General features: G+C 40.7%; 1 pseudogene; it reads right to left on the bottom strand.

The window, feature by feature from the left end:
• Nucleotides 1–734: 734 nt before the first annotated feature.
• On the bottom strand, nucleotides 735–2688 carry LOC101429638 (polycomb protein SUZ12 pseudogene; annotated as a pseudogene).
• Nucleotides 2689–12354: the final 9666 nt, after the last annotated feature.

Here is a 12354-nt window from a genome sequence, read left to right as displayed (position 1 = left end):
GCTGCGGGCCTCCGGGAGGGTCGACGCGGATGGCTGGGTGAGCTCTCCGGACGGGGGCTGCCCCACGGTTAAAGGAGAGGAGGGGAGTCGGCACGAAGCCGTTGGGCCCTCGCTCTCTCCGCTCAGGCACGGGGGACGCGCGGTGCAAGCAAAAACACCATGGAGACGAGGTCTAGGCACAAGTCTGATTTATTGTAGAAGGGGACATGGTTTTATAGGGTCTAGGGATACGTAAAGGGACTTGATTGGTGCCGGCGGGTGCTGTTGCTTGCGTAGACGGTTACTGGACAGTAGGCGGTTACTGGACAGTAGGCGGTTACTGGACAGTAGGCGGCTAAGGGGTTAGGAGCAAGGGAGGGGAAGGGGAAAGTGTGGGCTGTCTAAATAACGGCTAGGCGGAAGACGGAGAAGGAGAGAAGGAGGGGCAGCGCCGGCTGCCAATACTGGGCGGGAAGGAGACGGGGACAACTATCCAGGGCTCCAGCTTAAGGCTTCAGGATCAAACTCCAACATCAAAACTCCAACATCAAAATGCTTAAACCTATCATTTGCCATGCCTTTTATCTGTGAGTCCCCACCCCCTTTGGTGAGTGACTAAACACCCTACTGGCACAAGAGTTTTACATAATTACTTAATCAAGTAAACCTATGAATCCAATATAGTCTAATATGCCCAGAGGAAAAGCTCAGTTTACAAACAATCCAATATTTCTTTTTGGAATCCATCAATAATATCACACTGCTGCATCATCTATTTTCAAAGCTTTCTCTTTTGAGTTAATTTCACTAAATACATTTGCTGTCCCGTTTTGATTCATGATTTCCTCATTTGTGGGGGAAGTAGATTCTCCTTTTTCTACTTTTTATTGCATTTCACAGAGCTTGGTAACAGCTTCAGCTTTATTATGTTGAAATTATGCTAATAAGATTAAAGTCATTCATGAAAACGTAATGAAGCATGAAGTTTTGTCATAAATTCTTCTTAATTATTTCTTGTCCATAATTTTCTACAAACAGCATACAGGCAAGATTCATTTGATTTTGAGCAATAAACCCATGCTTCATGAAATGGAGATTCCATAATTTCATCACTTCTTTCCTTCATTAACAGAAAATTCTTCAATTTGTGTACAGTGGTTTTTTCACTTAGTCATTCGGGATTTTTTACATTTTCACTACTTTCATTCCTTGAGGACGGAGAGGTAAGCAGTTATCACTATGAAAATATAGACAATTGTGTCCACTTCTGTATGTTAGCGCTGTTCCACTTCTTCATCTTTGGATTCAAGAAATTCAACATGCTTGCTTTTGTTCATTTTGGCCTGCACATCAGAACGTGCATGATAGGTGTTCTCTTTACTGGTCCATGGTGACCAAAGGCAAATCCAGGCTGGCCATGAATATCCTGAGGATTTCCAGCAAAGGGGCCATGATAACACTCACTGATAGAAGTATCTATCTTAGCACCTTTTGTATGACAAACATAATTGAAGCTAAATCTTCCATGGTGGAATTTAAGATGCTTGAATAAACTTTAAAGTTTGTGGTAGTTCAGGGTACACCAACAGCAATGCAAGTCATCTCTTACTTCAGTTTGTTGTCTTGTGTTATTTTTATAAAGGAACTGATAAAATATTCATAATTTTTACCAGTTTTCATTTGAAGTATCTCTTTCTTTTCTTCTTTGTAGATCTGTAACCAATGATTCTTTCGCAGCAATAGTTTGAGTAGGTTTAACTGAACCAGACTTGTTTTCTTGATAGAGACTGTCTGAATTTCTAGTGGCAAGAGACTTAGCAATAAGAGCTGTAGATTTATCACTGATCTCTCCTGTCCAGCAAAGAGTGAACCGCAATGGAGCTCCCCGAGACAGTGTTTCAAATGGAGGCAACCTCTTCCCATCAAGAATAGTTTCCCATATTGTTATTTTCTTGCTTATTGGACATTCTTCCATTTCCTGTGTGGCTCCTTTATATTCCCCATCTAAAAGCTGTAAGTGCCACTTTTTATCAAATGCTGTCATTTGTGAAACAAATGTCTTTTTCCCAACCTCTTGGTTTCCTTTACTTCTAGCTGGAGGTTCTTAATTGGCATCAATATTTTCATTCGTTTCTCCATTAATCATTCCATTAAACTCTCCTTCCCAGACAAGTCATTCTCAATAGCAAGGAGCAAGACTTCACTATATGGATGTTACCAAGTTCAAATTCACTACTGGAAACTGCAAGGGACCAGAAATTTCCAGGTTTTGTTTGATTGAGGTCAGGATTGAAAGGCACCTCCTTTTTCCCTGTGGGAACTTCCTTATTGGACAACTTACCTCCTTTATCTTTTTATTTATTTTCGGTGGCAATTTTTTACAAGCAGAACTTCCAGAGTAAAAGAATTTTGTTAATTTTCTCAGTTTTGTGATGGCTTATTTTTATGAAAGAAACCACTAAATAAAAGCTGCAGGTGAGCTGACAAGCTATGAGGATCTTGCTCTCCTTTCATTTTCTCTACTTTTGATAACATGCCATTTTTAAATGTTTTCCATTTGACGTTTGTCTTGGAGTTTTGATAAGACATACGAATTCTGTGCAAAAATATTGGTGTTATGACATGTTGAGTTCCAAGAAATCTATAGATCTGTGTTGACTTCTCAAAGGCCTGGAGGAGGAGCTTGTGGTCGGCGTGGATGTGCTCCATTTCGGCTTCTTCACCCGTTAACAGCGCGGGTCCCTCGCTGCAGCCGTGGTGGAGGAGTCACAGTTACCTGCCGCCACCGCCGAAGTTGCCACCCGAGGCCATCACGGTTCCTCCCTCCTCCTGCCACCTGCCAGCTACCTGCCGGGCAGCCCGGAGAGTAAGCACCTGCAATACCCACCGCTCGCCCCAGCAGGCTCCAGGGGACCAAGGTGGAAAGGAGGAGGGAAGGGAAGACAGGAGGGAAAAAACAACACCGCGCACTAGTCTTCTTTTAAGTCAAGGAGTGGTCCAACTGTATGAGGATGGCCTTTAATCAGATTACTGGAGGCCTTATAGTGAGAAAGAAACTGGAAGCCAGAGTTGAGAGAAAGCCATGAGAAGGGATGAGAAGCCGGAATTTAGAACCGGTAAAAGGAGGGAAAGGACATCACCTTGTGACTGGAAACCCAAGCAACCCGCAGATTGTTGGTCGGCCAAACCACTTCTGACCCAGGAAAGAAGCAAGACTTCTAGCATCTGATCTATGAGCCAATAACTTCCTTTCCTGGTATTTTTCACAGACGTTCAGAAAAACTAAGAGAGTCCTTAACAGGGTTATATTTAATAGTAATGATCAAATGAACCCCCTTTCCTTGTTCATACTTTTGAATCCATGCTTCTTCCACCAAAAATAACATAATTTATAGGAAATTTTAGAGCAGGGATCATAAATTATCCATCATCTGTGTCACCTACTGATCTTACCATAATACTTGGTGGATTTTAGACATAAATAAATTTTCGATAACTATTTCATTCTACTTTGTATTGGTCTGTCTTTTTGTCTATATATGAAAGAATTCTTGGTCACAGTTGCTGCTGTTTATTTCTCCTTTATCAGTTTTGTCTACATCAATCTTATTTTTATTTGTTTAAATATTTTGCCTGTGTTTTTCTTTTTTTTTTGTTTTTTGTTTTGTCTTTTTTTTGAGATACCAGAGCCAGGGATTGAACCTGGGACCTTATATGTGGAAGCCAGTGCTCCACCACTGAGCCACATCAGGTCCCCTGAGTTTGTTCTTTTGTTTGTTTGTGTTTGCTTGTTTGCTTTTTTTGTTTACTTTTGTTTTTAGGATGCATTGGTGGCCAAACCCAGGACCTCCCATGTGGGAAGCAGGCAATTAACCGCTTGAGCCACATCTGTTCCCCTCTATTGTTTTTTAATCAAGAAGTAGGATGTAATATAAAGAACATATATTGATTTCAGAAATAGAGGTTGAGAATTGTTCTTAGCCACCAACAATTGAACAAGTGACTTCTCCTAACTGGGTTGCCATCATTTCATTCCTTTAGTGACTGTGGATTTTGTTCTGCTTATCTTCTAAAGTAATGGGGGATAAATGCCAATTTGGGAGTTATAAATAGCTACTGGCCACAGTTGTTAGGGGTTACCCGGACATGTTAGATAACACACACAGAAAATTCATGAACAGGTCCTGTTGTTTTTCACTGGCATATTTTTTTCCAGAAATTTATGAAAGCATATTTGTTGTGTAAAAATGTGACACATTTTGTGACCAGAAAAGTAGTCTGGTTTTGGGGATGCAAAGCATTTGTGGGTATTTGATCCAAATACGTCCTCTCTTCATTATTATCTGACACACACAATTACAACTCATTCATTTTATTCCCATTTTATGTATAGATCTATCTTATTATTACTGCATCACAATAGTCATATTTGCTTTTCTGTTCTTATTTTCTTATAACTCTAACCAAAACCTGCCATATGTCTAGATGTGTGGGTAGAAACCATGTCTTAGTAAGTTTGTATCCATATACCTTGCGTTTCTTTGGTTCCCTTGCTCAAACCTCAATTCTGGTCCTTTTAATCATCACATCAGCCCAGAGAAAGTATATATGGATATTTCACAGCCCAGGGTTCAGATGGTTGTACCTTCTTCTACTCTACTTGAACTGTATTATGAGTACTTTAACCTACTTTCTCTCTTTCATCTTACTTCTCACTATTTGTTTTAAAGTGACTAAATGATGAGTGAACTTTACTATTTTACTTTCCTAAACATGTTCTCATTTTCAAGTTTTACTATTATGTCTACCTTCAGTGGAACCTACTACTGATATAGCCTGTGCATAAATTCAAAATTATTTCCAAGTGTACCTAGCCCCCAAAATGGCCAAATAAGTAATATAGGCCCTACAGTCTTTGAATGTTCACATAGGATGTGAGACTGAATGTGTATTCAGGGTTGCCTCCGGACAAGATGTGGAAGATATGCTAATCCAAGCTGGCTTGGATGTGGAGAATATGTAACTCACCTGGAGGAAATAACCCATCTGATAACTAAGATCAATCACTGAAGAACCTAACCAGAGGTCTGTTTGCATACCATCACTGTTAGTCCCCCTAATCCTATATCCTCTGTATAAAAGGGTCTGGAAAAAGCTATATGGGGCTTGGTTTTTATTAGGACAAGAGTCCACCGAACCCGGCCAGTCGAAATAAACCAACTTCCTTCTCGGTACTCTCATGTCCTGGCCTTCGATACCGCGCACACCCAATTTCTCTACAACACTACCAGCCACCCTTCTTTCTTCTTTCAGACACTAGAGGGCTGGAACAGGTCCATGTCTGGGTATCCATTCCATTGTGCATCATGTATGTGATTGTCATCCTTGGGAACAATATCATCATTCACAGGATACGCAGGAACCCACCCTTAATGAGCCCAAATATGCATTCCTGTCCATGTTGGCAACCACCAACACAGGCAAGTCAGCATCCACGCTACACTCTGTGCTTAGTGTCTTTCTTCTCAGCCCCCCAGAGATAAGAGTTCCATGGCCTCTGGGCTGTTTTTCATCCGTATCTTCTCTTCCTTGGAGTCATCCATCCTGCTGGTAATGTCCTCTGACTACTTTAGGGTCATCTGCCACACATTGTGCTACAATGTGGTCCTAATCCACTCCCCCTTACTCAAATGGAGCTGGTTGCTCTGGCCCATGGAGTGGAACTGATGCTGAAGACCCTCTTGATAATCCTGCCCAAACAGGACATTGCTCTATTCCACTCTTTCTGTTCCTACCCTGATGTGGCAAATCTAGCATGTGAGTCTATTCATGTGACCTCATCTATGGACTAGCCTTGGTTCTCTGCTCCTTCGGTGTTGACTCTGTCTTACTGTTCTGTCCTATGCCCTTACCTTGGGACAATCTATGCATCGCATCCACAGAGAGACAGCTTTAAGCACTTAACACTTGTGTCTTCCATGTTTACACTGGGTTATTTTCTAAGTCCCACTTATTGCCCTAGCACTGATGCACAGGCTAGGCAGGTATTACTCTCTTCTTTCTCACATTACCATGTCAAATATTTTTTCTTTTCCTAACACCTATCCTAAACCCATTAATGTACATTGTGAAAATAAAAAAGCTTAGAAGTGTGCTGTGTAGACAGTTTGCATTTAAAATGGGATAAAATAGCAAAGAGAGGACTCTTTGAGGAACTGAATAAAAGGTACCAGAGATGGCAAAAGGAGGAGAAATAGGAATTCATTTCCTGTGTGAAGTATTCCCTTTGATACGTTTGTGCATCTTTTCAGTACAACCTTTCTGGACATATGAGAATACATACTAGTTTTAAATATTATGCTAGGAAAGAGATTTTTTTAAATGTTTAAAAATTCACTCTGTGCTTTTCATTCCTAGAGTTCATTTAATTTACTTTAAAGCCTCCTATTTCAATCCAATAGCCATGCAAATATTTTCTATATAATAATCCCTTATACATATATATACATACATATGTATATATAAAGGCCAAATCTGATTAAAATAAAATATTTACTTGGTATGCAAATATTTATAATCTTTGGGAAGTAAGAAATAGTGTAGGGATAAATAGTCTCAGTTGGATAAAAAAGTTTATTTTTCCCAATTTTTATTTAAATCCTTTTATGTTTTATAATTTGTATTCTGTAATCATCCTAATCAAAGTTTCATCTAAACTTAAAATTCAGTGAGGTATTAAAACAAAATTATAAAAAGCATGTGCCTAAAATTTGCTCCTCTATGTAATGTACACTTGGCATTCATCAAGTTTTATCAATTTGGATTTTACATTTAGCTGAATATAAGCATATACCATTGAAACAGAAATAAGTATTTTGTAACTTATTAACTACATCATTCAGGGAAAATAGTGACATAGACTCTATGCTTCAGTAGTCTCAGAAATAATGGTATCTACTTACCATTTATAATTATTACATATAATATAAATTATTATATGATATGTTTATAACAGTATCTTTCCCCCTTGTAATGCTCAATAAATATTAACCATTATTTTTATTAGCAAATTTTTATCATCTTTTTTTTAAAGATACATAGATAGCAAAAATGTAACATTAAAAAATATAGGAGTTTCCCAAAATCCCCACACCCCCCATACACACTCCTCCCACATCAACAACCTCTTTCATCATTGTGGCACATTCATTGCATTTGATGAATACGTTTTAGAGCACTGCTACATAGCATGGATGATAGTTTACACTGTAGTTTTCACTCTCCCCCAGTCCATTCAGTGCGTTATGGTAGAATATATAATGTCCTGCATCTATCCCTGCCAGGCATTGAAGAACAAATACTCCATGACTTCTCTGATATGAATGAACCAAATCAAGCTGTCCAGAGAGCCAGAGTCTAGAAGATAGGCTTACAGGAATAAGGGGGGGGGGGGGGGCGGGGGCTAGAAAAAGGTTGCTAACCATTATTAACTCAAGTGAAAATTATAATAAAAGCCAAAGACCAAACAGGATTTAAAGATAAATATAAAAGAATAAATTCTTTTAACATTCAGATGGTGAGTAATAAGGTGACCAGAGAATAATTTATTTGTTCTCTAGTTCATAGATACAGTTTCTTCACTATATAGATTTTCCTAAAATGCATGTGTTTGAAAATGTGCAAAACGATTCATACTAGGTTTGCCTATATTGAAATTTACCTTAAAGCCTTCCATTTCAATCCAAATAGTCATGCAAATATTTTCTACATAATAATATTTATCTGTCCATCCTGCCTTTGCACATCAGTAATAGACATCAAATTCTTTATGCACACTTATGATGCCTCCGATTTATCACAGAGCAGAGCCAGACACTACATCTATTACTCCATCCATTTTTTAAAAATATTTATTTATTTGTTTCTCCCCCTCCCCCACCACCCTGCCCTGCCCCACCTGTCTGTTCTCTGTGTCTATTTGCTGCGTCGTCTTCTCTGTCCACTTCTGCTGTTGTCAGCAGCATGGGACTCTGTGTTTCTCTTTGTTGTGTCATCTTGTTGTGTCAGCTCTCCGTGTGTGCGGCGCCATTCCTGGGCAGGCTGCACTTTCTTTCGCCATGGGCGGCTCTCCTTACAGGGCGTGCTCCTTGCGGGTGGGGCTCCCCTATGCGGGGGACACCCCTGCGTGTCAGGGCACTCCTTGTGTGCATCAGCACTGTGCATGGGCTAGCTTCGCACGGGTCAAGGAGGCCCAGGGTTTGAACCACGGACCTCCCATGTGGTAGACGGATACCATAACCACTGGGCCAAGTCTGCTCTCTCCATCTGTTTTTAATCACGGTATCTAGACATTAATGCATGAATCTTTAATTTATTGATTTACTAGTCATGTACACCTCTTCTAACATTTCTTCATTTGCTCTTTGTTACCCACGTATTTCCTCTGTCCCTCCTTGTTTTCCACCTCTACACAATCATTTTGATAATTAACCATGGGCCAAATATTAGGTAGACAGATGAATCAGATAAAGGTGCCATTCTTTATGGACTTGTTATTTAGTGAAAGAGAAAAGGCAAGAATAAATTTACCATATCATAGGAAAAAATTAAATAAATAGCTCAAATCTTCATATTTGTTAGAATATGCCTTTAAACTGCTTTAATTTTATTCACAAATAAAGAAATGCCAACCAAAAAGGCTTATGTAAAATATGGAATTTATTGGTGTGCATGCCTGGGAAGAATACTAGGATACTTCACAGGATTAAAAGAGGGCCACCAGACTCCATTGCTTAATGACTCAGCAGTGTAACAATTCTTTCTCTCTGAAGGGATGTCTCATATCTTCTTCAATTGATTATAGTTGGGCTTCCTCCATATAGATAAGGAAAATTGTGATCACAAGTGTTTTAGTGTCCTTCTAATGTTAGGGACATTAAAACAAAAATCTTTCATACTAGGTCCAACTGGAATAAAAATTCCAGTTTGCCAGTATCCATAGCTAAAATCTGAGAAGAAAAATGTATTAGAATTATTAAATTGTTTGTACCACCAAAACCACACAGAAAAGTGAGGAGTTCCCCCTTAGAGAAATTGTTAGCTGTCTTCAAAAAAATTGGTTAAATTGCTAATCCATGGCCCATAGTTATCTATATTCATGGTTAGAAAAGTCAGAGTTAAGAGGCTTCTGAATGGAAAAAATTTACTATAAAGATAAAGCTTAAATTGGACCTTAAAAGATGTTAAAACATTTTTTAATGTTCATTTTACTTCTCAAAAAGTCTCTCATTAATGGCAAAGATTGCATTTTTAAAATGTGAACTTCTCTATACCATTAATGTCTAAGTGATCACAGGTAAATGAATGCATTGGGAATTTAGATAAATTTTAAGCTTCCAGTTTTTCTCCTCATGGTCCTTTCTCAATCTTCCAGGAAGCTGTTCCTAACAAACCCAGTTCTCACTGGCTTCCTTTACTCTGCATTCATATGGTAATACTAACTAAGCCCCGTTTTCTCACTAATTATATCCCATTAAGGAATTTCACTCATTTGCTGTTCCCAAAATTCTAGCTGATTGTCAGTAGTAGAGTGTAAACTATGTCAATCCTCTATTCTACTGTGTGACTCTGATACCTACTAAATGTGTCAGGCTTAAAAAAATGTTGATTGATTACCTGAGTATCATTTAGGAATCCAACCAAGACTTTCTCAAAGTAGCTTTGCATTCTTGCTAATGATACCACATGCTAATTAATTCAATGGGCACTTAAATCTATTTGCCTTGTTCCCTGATCCCAGCAGGAGATTCTTCAATTACTGACGACTGTAAATGCACAAGAGTAAACCCAAGAAGAGAATGAACTTATTCATTTTTCCTCTTTGTTAAATTTAGAGAAGGAAGATAGCCAAGACACTAGGAATTGTGGACAATGAAAGGCCTAGGTCAGTGATGGCAAGCATGGCCAGAAAATAGACCTGGGGTTCATGAAGATTGTGTTCTTCTTTAACTAGGACAAGGAGAAGAACATTACCTACAAGGGCCAGCAGGTACAGGAGACAGAAGGGGATGGAGATCCATATCTTTGCAGCCTCCAGTCCAGGGATAAAGAAGGAGAAGATGAGCCAATTAGAAGTAGTGTCATTAAAAGCTGTGATGATATGAAAGTAGGACAAAAGTTTCAAGACATGTGCAGGCCTATAGTTGAGAAATCATGTGTCAAGAAGGCTGAAAAGCCAAAGTAGAAGTGAAAATATTGGTTATACATGGAGTTATAAAAGTAAGGCATGGAGAACTAAAAATTGACCTTATATTTTTAGCTTCAAAATTGTTTTGTTTGATATATGAGTGTTAACAAATACATGAAAAGATGTTTAACATCATTATTTGTTAGGAAAATACAAATGAAACTACAATAAGATACCATTAGAATGGTAACAACTAAAGCGTCTAAAATACCATGTACTAGTGAGGATGCGGGAGAACTGGAAATATGCATAGTTGATGGAATGTGTGCAAAAGGGTACAGCCTCTTTGGAAATCAGGCAGTTTCTTATAAAGTTAAATATGCCCTATACAGTTAAAATATAACCAACAATCCTACTTTTAAGAATTTACCTAAGAGAAAGGAAAAAACATGTCTACACAAAGACTTGTATACAATTATTTATAGCAGTTTTATTTATATTAGCAAAAAATCTGGAAATAAACCAAATATATATCCACTCTTGAGTGGATAAAGAAACTGAATCATATCCATAAACTTTAAAGTGAAAAGAACAAATGATTGACAGATGCAACAGTGTGAATGACTCACTTACCTAAGTGAAAGAAAAAAAATACAAAAGAACAAACACTGTGTGATTCCCTTCATATGAAGTTTTTAAAAGACAAAAGTGTATTGACAGAAAGCTGATCAGATGTTCTCAGGCAGGGAGATCAGAGAGATTCACTACAAAGGGGAAGGAATAATATCTTTGGAGATGAAAACGTTCTACAACATGGCATATACATTTCATACATTGCGGGCAGCGGCGGGCCTCCGGGAGGGTCAGCGCGGTTGGCCAGGCGGGCTCTCTGGATGGGGGCTGCCTCGCAGTCAAAGGAGAGGAGGGGGCTCGGCACGAAGCCGTTGGGCCCTCGCTATCTCCGCTCAGGCACGGGAGACGCGCGGTGCAAGCAAGAACACCACGGAGACAAGGTCTAGGCACAAGTCTACTTTATTGTTGAAGGCGACATGGTTTTATAGGGTCTAGGGATACGTAAAGGAACTTGATTGGTGCCGGCGGGTGCTGTTGCTTGTGTAGGCAGTTACTGGACAGTAGGCGGTTACTGGACAGTAAGCTGGCTAAGAGGTTAGGAGCAAGGGAGGGGAAGGGGAAAGTGTGGGCTGTCTAGATAACGGCTAGGCAGAAGACGGAGAGGGGGAGAAGGAGGGGCAGCGCCGGCTGCCAATACTGGGCGGGAAGGAGACGGGGACAATTGCTCCCTTTTGTTTAAAAGTATGTGCTTCAGGGGAGGTGAACTGGTGGCAGCAGGGGCAGTATGGGACGGGGTACTAGGGTAAGATGAGGGGAGGAGGGAGACCACGAGGACTGGCTGGCGGTGAGAAGCAGAGGGCCCTCCCAGCTGCTCTCAGCTGCAGAGGACACAGCGTCTGGCCAGGACGCATGTGCCTGCTGCTGGGGTCGGCGCACGCCGGTGCCTGGCGCGCGCCGAGCTCTGCCAGCAAAACGGGGTTGTGATGTTCCTGAACCCCTCGCCCGATTGGGGGAGAAGGAGGGAGATGAGTGAGGAAAGGGAGACAGGAGGTTACAGGCGTGCGGTTTGGTGTTTGCGGCAGGGGCGGGAGGAGCGCGGCGGGTGGCTTGGTGGTGGCTCTTTAGTGGCGAGGCGTTGATAATGAACCTGCACAAAGGAGCTGAATACCGCGTTGGCTTGGTCTTTGGCGAGGCAGACTATTTTTTTGACAGCCCAGGGTCCTACAGTGAGGGCTAAGATGATGATGATGAGTGGGCCTAAAAATGGAAGGAGGTATGGGAGGAGGGTATGGAGAACACTGGAAAAATAGTTCGCATTTTCTCGCTCTTTGCGGCGCTTATCCAATCCCTCCTGGACCTTTCTCAGGTTGTCCTCGACCAAGCCGGTGGAGTTGGCGTATACGCAGCACTCCTCTCCAAGGGCGGCACAGAGACCCCCTTCCTTAAGGAGGAGGAGGTCGAGGCCACCGCGGTTCTGGAGGACTACTTCAGAGAGAGAATTGAGAGAATTTTTTAGATGTTTTACAGCATTTTGAAGGTAGGTGATATCTTCGTCGATGGCCTGTCTGAGAGAGGAGAGGGCAGAGGACTGTGGCGAGGGCGGCGATCCCTGTGCC

Source organism: Dasypus novemcinctus, chromosome 10 (genome assembly GCF_030445035.2).
Source record: "Dasypus novemcinctus isolate mDasNov1 chromosome 10, mDasNov1.1.hap2, whole genome shotgun sequence".
Taxonomy (NCBI): Eukaryota; Metazoa; Chordata; class Mammalia; order Cingulata; family Dasypodidae; genus Dasypus; species Dasypus novemcinctus.
The sequence above is the reverse complement of the archived record's forward strand: the minus strand, read 5'-3'. Positions and strand labels throughout refer to the sequence as shown.